This window comes from Oncorhynchus masou, chromosome 29 (genome assembly GCF_036934945.1).
Source record: "Oncorhynchus masou masou isolate Uvic2021 chromosome 29, UVic_Omas_1.1, whole genome shotgun sequence".
Classification (NCBI taxonomy): Eukaryota; Metazoa; Chordata; class Actinopteri; order Salmoniformes; family Salmonidae; genus Oncorhynchus; species Oncorhynchus masou.
The window spans coordinates 87726540-87739743 of NC_088240.1; the positions used below are offsets into that span (position 1 = coordinate 87726540).

General features: G+C 40.0%; 2 protein-coding genes across 2 annotated transcripts in view; one reads left to right on the forward strand and one right to left on the reverse strand.

Moving 5' to 3' along the window:
* ahr1a (aryl hydrocarbon receptor 1a) overlaps nt 1-13204 on the reverse strand; it is a 359463-nt gene that overhangs the window by 65486 nt on the left and 280773 nt on the right.
* hdac9b (histone deacetylase 9b) overlaps nt 7149-13204 on the forward strand; it is a 174552-nt gene continuing 168496 nt past the window's right edge. Inside the window, exons 1-2 of the mRNA XM_064946764.1 lie at nt 7149-7250; nt 8278-8433. The gene's annotated coding sequence lies outside the window, so the exon portion shown is untranslated. The remainder of the gene's footprint in view (nt 7251-8277; nt 8434-13204) is intronic.

Consider the following 13204-nt stretch of genomic DNA (forward strand, 5'->3'; position numbering starts at 1 on the left):
CACATACACTAATTTCACCCCTCAGGGCTCTGGTCAAAAGTAATTGACTTCATAGGGAATAGGGTGGCATTTGGGACGTAGACCCTCACCATTGATACCTGGCCCTAAACACATTAGGGGAGGGCAAACACATCCACATATGCTATTGCATAACTTCATGATGTTTACTGGACAATATAAATGTATGATCTGTAATTTGAAGAACACACCTACCACTTCAGTTATATGTGTATTACATCGCTACAGTAAAGAATCATAAATATGTAGAGGTATCCCTAGTGGAGAATGGGCTACAGTAGAGAATCATAAATATGTAGAGGTATCCCTAGTGCAGAATGGGCTACAGTAGAGAATCATAAATATGTAGGGGTATCCCTAGTGCAGAATGGGCTACAGTAGAGAATCATAAATATGTAGGGGTATCCCTAGTGCAGAATGGGCTACATTAGAGAATCATAAATATGTAGGGGTATCCCTAGTGCAGAATGGGCTACAGTAGAGAATCATAAATATGTAGGGGTATCCCTAGTGGAGAATGGGCTACAGTAGAGAATCATAAATATGTAGGGGTATCCCTAGTGCAGAATGGGCTACAGTAGAGAATCATAAATATGTAGGGGTATCCCTAGTGGAGAATGGGCTACAGTAGAGAATCATAAATATGTAGGGGTATCCCTAGTGCAGAATGGGCTACAGTAGAGAATCATAAATATGTAGGGGTATCCCTATTGCAGAATGGGCTACATTAGAGAATCATAAATATGTAGGGGTATCCCTAGTGCAGAATGGGCTACAGTAGAGAATCATAAATATGTAGGGGTATCCCTAGTGCAGAATGGGCTACAGTAGAGAATCATAAATATGTAGGGGTATCCCTAGTGGAGAATGGGCTACAGTAGAGAATCATAAATACGTAGAGGTATCCCTAGTGCAGAATGGGCTACAGTAGAGAATCATAAATATGTAGAGGTATCCCTAGTGCAGAATGGGCTACATTAGAGAATCATAAATATGTAGGGGTATCCCTAGTGGAGAATGGGCTACAGTAGAGAATCATAAATATGTAGGGGTATCCCTAGTGGAGAATGGGCTACAGTAGAGAATCATAAATATGTAGGGGTATCCCTAGTGCAGAATGGGCTACAGTAGAGAATCATAAATATGTAGGGGTATCCCTAGTGCAGAATGGGTTACAGTAGAGAATCATAAATATGTAGGGGTATCCCTAGTGGAGAATGGGCTACAGTAGAGAATCATAAATATGTAGGGGTATCCCTAGTGGAGAATGGGCTACAGTAGAGAATCATAAATACGTAGAGGTATCCCTAGTGCAGAATGGGCTACAGTAGAGAATCATAAATATGTAGAGGTATCCCTAGTGCAGAATGGGCTACAGTAGAGAATCATAAATATGTAGAGGTATCCCTAGTGCAGAATGGGCTACAGTAGAGAATCATAAATACGTAGAAGTATCCCTAGTGCAGAATGGGCTACAGTAGAGAATCATAAATATGTAGGGGTATCCCTAGTGCAGAATGGGCTACAGTAGAGAATCATAAATATGTAGGGGTATCCCTAGTGGAGAATGGGCTACAGTAGAGAATCATAAATATGTAGAGGTATCCCTAGTGGAGAATGGGCTACAGTAGAGAATCATAAATATGTAGAGGTATCCCTAGTGCAGAATGGGCTACAGTAGAGAATCATAAATACGTAGAAGTATCCCTAGTGCAGAATGGGCTACAGTAGAGAATCATAAATATGTAGGGGTATCCCTAGTGCAGAATGGGCTACAGTAGAGAATCATAAATATGTAGGGGTATCCCTAGTGGAGAATGGGCTACATTAGAGAATCATAAATATGTAGGGGTATCCCTAGTGCAGAATGGGCTACAGTAGAGAATCATAAATATGTAGGGGTATCCCTAGTGGAGAATGGGCTACAGTAGAGAATCATAAATACGTAGAGGTATCCCTAGTGCAGAATGGGCTACAGTAGAGAATCATAAATATGTAGAGGTATCCCTAGTGCAGAATGGGCTACATTAGAGAATCATAAATATGTAGGGGTATCCCTAGTGCAGAATGGGCTACAGTAGAGAATCATAAATATGTAGGGGTATCCCTAGTGGAGAATGGGCTACAGTAGAGAATCATAAATACGTAGAGGTATCCCTAGTGCAGAATGGGCTACAGTAGAGAATCATAAATATGTAGAGGTATCCCTAGTGCAGAATGGGCTACATTAGAGAATCATAAATATGTAGGGGTATCCCTAGTGGAGAATGGGCTACAGTAGAGAATCATAAATATGTAGGGGTATCCCTAGTGGAGAATGGGCTACAGTAGAGAATCATAAATACGTAGAGGTATCCCTAGTGCAGAATGGGCTACAGTAGAGAATCATAAATATGTAGAGGTGTCCCTAGTGCAGAATGGGCTACAGTAGAGAATCATAAATATGTAGAGGTATCCCTAGTGCAGAATGGGCTACAGTAGAGAATCATAAATATGTAGGGGTATCCCTAGTGCAGAATGGGCTACAGTAGAGAATCATAAATATGTAGGGGTATCCCTAGTGGAGAATGGGCTACAGTAGAGAATCATAAATATGTAGGGGTATCCCTAGCACAGAATGGGCTACCTCAGAGAATCATAAATATGTAGGGGTATCCCTAGTGCAGAATGGGCTACAGTAGAGAATCATAAATATGTAGGGGTATCCCTAGTGCAGAATGGGCTACAGTAGAGAATCATAAATATGTAGGGGTATCCCTAGTGCAGAATGGGCTACATTAGAGAATCATAAATATGTAGAGGTATCCCTAGTGCAGAATGGGCTACAGTAGAGAATCATAAATATGTCCCTAGTGCAGCACAGGCTTAGCCGGTGGTGATAGATTATTGGTTGGTAGATCGCCACAACTGTTGGAAGTGGTACAGACGTGCTATAAGACAGTTGTTGGACCTCCATGCAACTTCAGACGTAGGCAGCAGGGGAAGCTGTTTCCTAGAAGGTGAAGAGTGAACACCAGTGTTTTATCTGTTCCTTCCTGCTGCACCCAGCTGCAGCTCGACAGACAGCAACACTGTTTATTTGTTCAAGTGCTTCTCTGCGTAACCCTTCCTTCCTCACATAACTCTGAGTGATTGTTTTATTGGCATGCATAAACGATATAGGTTGCATATTTTTGTGGTTAAAATTAGGCAAACAGTATTACCGAAATCTTCAGGTACACTTTAGGTACACTCCCATTACGATTCTGACAAATACCTCAACACATTGGTTGTGTACCAAATGACACCCCTTTTCCATACAAAGTGCACTACTTTTGACCAGAGCTCTATGGGAAAAGGGTGGCATTTAGGAGACAGGCAGTATTACTGAAATCCTCAGGTAAGTTTTTGTCCTGACACTCCCACGACAATTGATTCTGATAAATATCTCACATACTTTACACTACAGCCATAAATCATATAAATCCTCAATAAATCAGAGTTCATCCCTCATCGTGGCTCCCCTCCTCCAACAGGTGAACAACCTGGTCTCAGAGTACTTTGTATTATTCTGTACGTAAATCTGGTACACTTCATTTAGTATAGTATACTTTGTTTGGTATGGTAACATAAGACAGAAAAAACTAAAAGGATGGTGGTTGGATGGGCTTTTAACACAAATGTCTAGTAACCGAAAGGTTGCAAGTTCAAATCTCATCACAGACAACTTTAGCATTTTACCTAAGTAGCAACTTTTCAACTACTTCCTACATTTGAGCTACTTTGCAACTACTCATAGACGATCACGTTAAATTCCCACCCAACCACCCTCCTTCCGTTTTTTTGTCTTAAGTAACCATCTGTCTTATGTAACCATACTAAACATAACATATCATACTAAATGGAGTGTTTTTTTAATATATTTTTTATTTAACCTTTATTTAACCAGGTAGGCTAGTTGAGAACAAGTTCTCATTTACAACTGCGACCTGGCCAAGATAAAGCAAGGTAGTGTGACACAGACAACAACACAGAGTTACACATGGAATAAACAAGCGTACAGTCAATAACACAATAGAAAAAAATAAAGTCTATATGCAATGTGTGCAAATGGCGTGAGGAGGTAAGGCAATAAATAGGCCATAGAGCAGCAAAGTAATTACAATTTAGCATATTAACACTGGAGTGATAGATGTGCAGATGATAATGTGCAAGTAGAAATACTGGTGTGCAAAATTGCAGAAAAGTAAATAAAAACAATATGGGGATGAGATAGGTAGATTGGATGGGCTATTTACAGATGGGCTATGTGCAGCAGCAGTGATCGGTTAGCTGCTCAGATAGCTGATGTTTAAAGATAGTGAGGGAGATATAAGTCTCCAACTTCAGTGATTTTTGCAATTCGTTCCAGTCATTGGCAGCAGAGAACTGGAAGGAAAGGCGGCCAAAGGGGGTTTTGGCTTTGGGGATGACCAGTGAGATATACCTGCTGGAGCGCGTGCTACGGTTGGGTGTTGTTATCGTGACCAGTGAGCTGAGATAAGGCGGAGCATAACCTAGCATAGACTTATAGATGACCTAGAGCCAGTGGGTCTGGCCACGAATATGTAGCGAGGGCCAGTCGACGAGAGCACACAGGTCGCAGTGGTGGTGGTATATGGGGCTTTGATGACAAAACGGATGGCACTGTGATAGACTGCATCCAGTTTGCTGAGTAGAGTGTTAGGGGCTATTTTGTAAATGACATCGCCGAAGTCAAGGATCGGTAGGATAGTCAGTTTTATGAGGGTATGTTTGGCGGCGTGAGTGAAGGAGGCTTTGTTGTGAATTAGGAAGCCGATTCTAGATTTAATTTTGGATTGGAGATGTTTAATATGAGTCTGGAAGGAGAGTTTGCAGTCTAGCCAGATACCTAAGTATTTGTAGTTGTCCACACATTGTCAGAATCATCCAGAGTAGTGATGCTAGTCGGGCAAACGGGTACGGGCAGCAAATGGTTGAAAAGCATGCATTTAGTTTTACTAGCGTTTAAGAGCAGTTGGAGGCCACGGAAGGAGTGATGTATGGCATTGAATCTCGTTTGGAGGTTTGTTAACACAGTGTCCAAAGACGTGTCAGAAGTATACAGAATGGTGTCGTCTGCGTATAGGTGCATCAGGGAATCACCCGCAGCAAGAGCAACATCGTTGATATATACAGAGAAAAGAGTCGGCCCGAGAATTGAACCCTGTGGTACCCCCATAGAGACTGCCAAAGGTCCGGACACAGGCCCTCAGATTTGACACACTGAACTCTATCTGAGAAGTAGTTGGTGAACCAGGCGTGGCAGTCATTTGAGAAACCAAGGCTGCTGAGTCTGCCGATAAGAATACGGTGATTGACAGAGTCAAAATCCTTGGCCAGGTCGAAGAAGACGGCTGCACAGTACTGTCTCTTATCACTGGCGGTTATGATATTGTTTAGTACCTTGAGCGTGGCTGAGGTGCACCCATGACTAGCTCGGAAACCGGATTTCACAGCAGAGAAGGTGCGGTGGGATACGAAATGGCCAGTGATCTGTTTGTTAACTTGGCTTTCGAAGACTTTAGAAAGGCAGGGCAGGATGGATATAGGTCTATAACAATTTGGGTCTAGAGTGTCACCCCCTTTGAAGAGGGGGATGACCGCGGCAGCTTTCCAATCTTTAGGGATCTCGGACGATACGAAAGAGAGGTTGAACAGACTGGTAATGGGGGTTTCAACAATGGCGGCAGATAATTTTAGAAAGAGAGGGTCCAGATTGTCTCGCCCAGCTGATTTGTTCGGGTCCAGGTTTTGCAGCTCATTCAGAAGAACTGCTATATGGATTTGGGTGAAGGAGAAGCTGGGGTGGCTTGGGCAAGTAGCTGCGGGGGGTGTGGAGCTTTTGGCCAAGATAGGGGTAGCCAGGAGGAAAGCATGGCCAGCCGTAGAAAAATGCTTTTGAAATTCTCGATTATCGTGGATTTATCGGTGGGGACATTGTTACCTAGCCTCAGTGCAGTGGGCAGCTGGGAGGAGGTGCTCTTATTCTCCATGGACTTTACAGTGTCCCAAAACTTTTTGGAGTTAGAGCCACAGGATGCAAACTTCTGTTTGAAAAAAGCTAGCCTTGGATTTTCATACAGAATAATACGAAGTGCTTGTGGAGCACGTTAGCTAACCCTTCCCCTAACCCTTACCTTAAACCTTTTAGCTAACCTTTCCCCTAACCCTAACCATAACATTAACCCTTTAACCTAACTCCTAAACTTAACCCTAACCCTAATCCCAACCGCTAGACTAGCTAATGTTAGCGAGCTCGGTAACGTTAGCCACCTAGCTAGAATTCGTAACATATCATGCATTTACAAATCTATAACACATTGTACATTTTGCAAATTCGTAACATATAATACTAATTGTAATTGGTACCATATCATACGAAATGAGTGATGGACAGCCACAAATTAATTTATACCATACGAAACGTAACATATCATCCTACAGAATAATACGATATTCTCTGAGACCAGGTTGCCACAAGACACCCAGGGGAGAAAGTTCTCTTCAGTGGCCCCGAGGACAACCACCCCCGCCACCCATACACATACACAGACCACAGCTTCCCGCCCACCACAGTGGACCCCAGACACCTCAGACAGCCCAAACCAACAGAACATAAGCAGCCTGCTCTGCAGCATACTCACTGCACTTTCTCACAAAGACAAACTTCAATATAAACCCTATCACTCATGAATAACATTCCTTTGTGACATGCAATCTATTGTAATAGCAGTACAAAGTAAAAACACAATCACAAGGCAGTCTACTATTATTTAAATGTATGTAGGGTAATCTGTTATCAAGATATTCACTGGCACCTGTAACAAGGCATGATTTTTAAGACTAGTTCTTCTTTATCCAGTGCAATCGAGTAGAGGTTGAAATATAATATAACTTTATATCCACATGTATTTATAAACACCGTTGCTATGTCTACAATCCCTCAATACCGCATAGGCTATAATTTTGATTGTACCGCTCCTGTTCTCTCCTCGTAGTTATTTTTAGCCCATTCGTCATACCGCTTTTAGACACTGAGCATTTCTATTCGCTTCGATTTTAAAACACGGCGCTCGCCTGACCCGAAGCCCTCTATCTGCCTTCGAGCAGGGTACTAAATTCACTTTACCGTTGCCAAATTCATCCAACCGAGTTTCTTCTCAACTCAACGTGGTTTTGTTGTACAGAAGGTAAGATAGCTAGTGTCAAATCTTTGTAATGAGATACAATAGTGCATCAGGTCGGTACAGTAGCAAACATTATGTTTTTAGTAGAGAATTGACTAATTTGAATCGGAATGTATTACTGTTATTTAGCCTATTACTGTCAACTCTAGCTTAGTCTGAACTTAATTGTATTTTATCACAGTTCACAAGTGACTTCCATGTTTTCATTCATAGCCCACCTGTATCTTGCCACTTGCTTTTTTAAGAGACTGTTTATTACATGATACCAACATGTTTTACTTAATAATAACCTATCTGAATTCATATTGCACATACGTCACATTAATCTGCAGGAGCATAAACTACCCGATATTGTCCCCCTTATTGTTTTACGCTGGTAGACAGATAAAATGCCATGCGCATTGATTCTGTCTCCAAGCAGTACCACAGCCAGACTATAAATAGACCAATGCCCACATGTATGATCTCACCACCAGACGTGACTGAAGTAACAATGAGTTAGCTGCCTGCAACAGTATCATCTCTGCTATTATCTCCACAGATAGATAGACATGGTGTTAAGCAGCTGAAAGTGGTTGTTTAAATGCATTTCCATAAGGTTTATATGGCTGTGTATGTCAGGCTACTGAGGGGAGGAATGGCATTAAATACCTGGAAACTATGTGATTGATGTATTTCATACCATTCCACTAATCCTGCTCCAGTCATTACCACAAGCCTTCCCTCCCCAATTAAGGTGCCACCCACCTCATGTGGTGAGTTTGTGTGTGTGTGTGTGTGTGTGTGTGTGTGTGTGTGTGTGTGTGTGTGTGTATGTGTGTGTGTGTGTGTGTGTGTGTGTGTGTGTGTGTGTGTGTGTGTGTGTGTGTGTGTGTGTGTGTGTGTGTGTGTGTGTGTGTGTGTGTGTGGCTTTACAATACACGCTATCAGTATATCTGTATTATCCCTTATCTAGATTGTTCACCTGTTGGTTTCAGGGATGGTCCATTCTCATCAGCATCATAATATCTGTGGATCTCTTGTTCTACAGTCAGCTTCTCTAGTCAAATAGCCAAAGAGCAAAGACAGGACAACAGCACAGAAGAAAAAATCAGCACAGTTATAAACCCACCACGGTCATCCTGGCTGATCGCCTACGAGCGTTACGTCTCACAGACAACCATACGACCAACAGATCCAGCTAGTGGTAAGTGATATCCCCCCCACCCCCCTACACAATAAAACATATCTTAAGATACAAAAACAGGATGTCAACATTGATTCCTTGCAATTTTAAAATATTTTTTTCAGATTTCACTCTAAATCCAAGAGTGGACAGCTCAATGAAATATCAATCAGCATTGGCTGTAGGGATGTTGTGATATTGGATGAAATGGCATATTTGACTGTTTTGTTGACCCCAGTGTTTGAGTTGCCAAGTTTCCTATGGTAACTTATTGCAGACATGCTGCTAGATGGCTTTGATTCCACTTTTGAGTAAATTTCAGGTTTTATGAAGCTATTGTATCTGCCAATGTTCTGTCTCGAGGTGTCAGATGTTGACAAAAGCCAACTCTTATTTCGGCGTGGTAATGAGAAAACACAGGAAGCGGGGGCTTGCCAGTATTCACTTGACATTTTCAACTGTGACAAGAACAAAATGCTCATGTGTTTTGATATGAAAGCCCTTCTCAGACCACGTGCAAACGACCCTTCAGTCTTTTCTCCACCTCAGAATATTGATGATATTTTTACATCAGACTTTTTCTTGGCAGTGCGAGGGCTCACAGATGTCCACTCTGTGCTGTTCAGATGGCTTGAGGGGGCAGGTACCATCTGAGCTGTGTCATGGATGGACCGAGTCATTTTAACAGCTCCATGTACTTACAGTAGGTTTGACACAGTGCATCCTGATTGGCACCCTTTTTCCCTATATAGTGCACTGCATTTGACAGAGCTGGTCACTATATAAGGAATAGGACGCCATTTGGGATGCAGCCTCAGTTTCATGGTACCAAAATGTTGCTGAGATGAAAACATTTTCTGGGATTAAATACAGAGGGACGAAACACGTTGATTTGACAGGTATTGTTAGTCACTTGTAGATTATGATATTGTACGTCCGTAGAGGTGTGGCCATATTACTAAGTACATTGGCAAGTCAGATCCAATGAGGCACAGCACAGTACGTGCTGCTAGTCAACACACACTAACAATACATTCATGTCTAGTTGGATATTTTACTTGTCGGTCCAATTCTGCGATAACACTGTGAATGCAAAGTGAATGTAATGTAATGTGTTTACTGAGTTTGATGATAATTGTTTATTGTTTTGACACATTGTACACAGGAAAGAATAATGCCTGTGAATGTCTTCATTCAACCAGTTAGAACAGCACTTGTTGAAGATGGGCCTTGGTAAAAAAAAGTAGTGCACTGTCGAGTGAATAGAGTGCCATTTAGGACGTAGATATTGATTCAAATGGGACTTGTCACAGTAAAGAGAAGTGTGCATTGCCTTGTAGTTTAGAGTGAATTGAAACTAAAGGCCTGTTGTTGAATGACTTGGTGATCATAGTTTCTGTTCCACAAACACTCCTTTGATATAGTAGATGACTCCACAGCAGGTTTGATTGGATGCCTTGTTATACAGTGTGTCTGGCTGTGTTTCCCTCACATCTTACTGAAACCTGACCTGTATTGTAGAGAGGGACATGTGTAAGGGAACTGAAAGAAGAAATGCTGAACATTTTGTTCTTTTTATTATTCTCCTATTGATATGAAATGGCCTTTGGGAGCCCCCTTGTTTGCCTTTTCACCAGACTAAGGACAGTTAAAGTGATGTGAGAGTGTAGGGTTTGGGAGTACTGAGGTTCACAACAGTGATGGGTCCAAAATGGCACCCTATTCCCCCCAGGGTCAAACGTAGTTGCACTATATAGAGAATAGGGTGCCATTTGGGATGGAGGAAGAGGAAGTATGTATGATGACACTGGTCAGAGGTGATATACAGCACAGTAGTCAACAGTCATGTGCTTTATAACATGACTGTGTAAAAAATAACATTACTAATTGAAAAAAAATTGAAAATTGGGAGCAAAAAAAACCAGATCATATTTTGCTATGTAATTATTGCCCATATGCGAACCGAAATGAGAAGCTCTGATGTTAGTCATATTTCACACATTGAATTTCACACATTAAAAATGTGTGCCGTCAATTTAACCAGCATTTTCACCAACAGTAATCAGTTTTAACTTGACAAATTGAAATGCATTATAGAATCAGTTTCAACATCATAAAGCAGTTAACCTTATTACTGTAAGTTTCATATGTACAGTAGATATATAGGCAGTAACAATATAAATAATGCCATTTTTGACTAATATAATGTGTTTATGGTCCATCACTATCCTACTATACATCAGACAGTTACTATACATCATACAGTTACTATACATCATACAGTTACTATACATCAGACAGTACAGTTACTATACATCAGACAGTTAATATACATCAGACAGTTACTATACATCAGACAGTTACTATACATCAGACAGTTACTATACATCAGACAGTACAGTTACTATACATCAGACAGTTAATATACATCAGACAGTTACTATACATCAGACAGTTACCATACATCATACAGTTACTATGAATCAGACAGTACAGTTACTATACATCAGACAGTTACTATACATCAGACAGTTACTATACATCAGACAGTTACTATACATCAGACAGTTACTATACATCATACAGTTACTATACATCAGACAGTACAGTTACTATACATCAGACAGTTACTATACATCAGACAGTTAATATACATCAGACAGTACAGTTACTATACATCAGACAGTTACTATACATCAGACAGTTAATATACATCAGACAGTTAATATACATCAGACAGTACAGTTACTATACATCAGACAGTTACTATACATCAGACAGTTAATATACATCAGACAGTACAGTTACTATACATCAGACAGTTAATATACATCAGACAGTTAATATACATCAGACAGTACAGTTACTATACATCAGACAGTTACTATACATCAGACAGTTAATATACATCAGACAGTACAGTTACTATACATCAGACAGTTACTATACATCAGACAGTTAATATACATCAGACAGTACAGTTACTATACATCAGACAGTTACTATACATCAGACAGTTAATATACATCAGACAGTTAATATACATCAGACAGTACAGTTACTATACATCAGACAGTTACTATACATCAGACAGTTAATATACATCAGACAGTACAGTTACTATACATCAGACAGTTAATATACATCAGACAGTTACTATACATCAGACAGTTACTATGAATCAGACAGTACAGTTATTATACATAATACAGTTAATATACATCAGACAGTTACTATATATCAGACAGTTACTATACATCAGACTGTACAGTTGCTATACATCAGACAGTACAGTTGCTATACATCAGACAGTTACTATACATCAGACAGTTGCTATACATCAGACAGTACAGTTGCTATACATCAGACAGTTACTATACATCAGACAGTTACTATACATCTGACAGTACAGTTACTATACATCAGACAGTTACTATACATCAGACAGTGCAGTTACTATACATCAGACAGTTACTATACATCAGACAGTACAGTTACTATACATCAGACAGTGCAGTTACTATACATCAGACAGTTACTATACATCAGACAGTGCAGTTACTATACATCATACAGTTACTATACATCGGACAGTACAGTTACTATACATCAGACAGTTACTATACATCAGACAGTGCAGTTACTATACATCAGACAGTTACTATACATCAGACAGTTACTATACATCAGACAGTACAGTTACTATACATCAGACAGTACAGTTACTATACATCAGACAGTTACTATACATCAGACAGTGCAGTTACTAGACATGAGACAGTTATTATACATCAGACAGTACAGTTATTATACATCAGACAGTACAGTTACTATACATCAGACAGTACAGTTACTATACATCAGACAGTTACTATATATCAGACAGTTACTATACATCAGACTGTACAGTTGCTATACATCAGACAGTACAGTTGCTATACATCAGACAGTTACTATACATCAGACAGTTGCTATACATCAGACGGTACAGTTGCTATACATCAGACAGTTACTATACATCAGACAGTTACTATACATCTGACAGTACAGTTACTATACATCAGACAGTTACTATACATCAGACAGTGCAGTTACTATACATCAGACAGTTACTATACATCAGACAGTACAGTTACTATACATCAGACAGTGCAGTTACTATACATCAGACAGTTACTATACATCAGACAGTGCAGTTACTATACATCATACAGTTACTATACATCGGACAGTACAGTTACTATACATCAGACAGTTACTATACATCAGACAGTTACTATACATCAGACAGTACAGTTACTATACATCAGACAGTACAGTTACTATACATCAGACAGTTACTATACATCAGACAGTGCAGTTACTAGACATGAGACAGTTATTATACATCAGACAGTACAGTTATTATACATCAGACAGTACAGTTACTATACATCAGACAGTACAGTTACTATACATCAGACAGTTACTATACATCAGACAGTGCAGTTACTAGACATGAGACAGTTATTATACATCAGACAGTTAATATACATCAGACAGTTAATATACATCAGACAGTACAGTTACTATACATCAGACAGTTACTATACATCAGACAGTTACCATACATCATACAGTTACTATGAATCAGACAGTTACCATACATCAGACAGTTACTATACATCAGACAGTTACTATACATCAGACAGTTACTATACATCAGACAGTACAGTTACTATACATCAGACAGTTAATATACATCAGACAGTTACTATACATCAGACAGTACAGTTACCATACATCATACAGT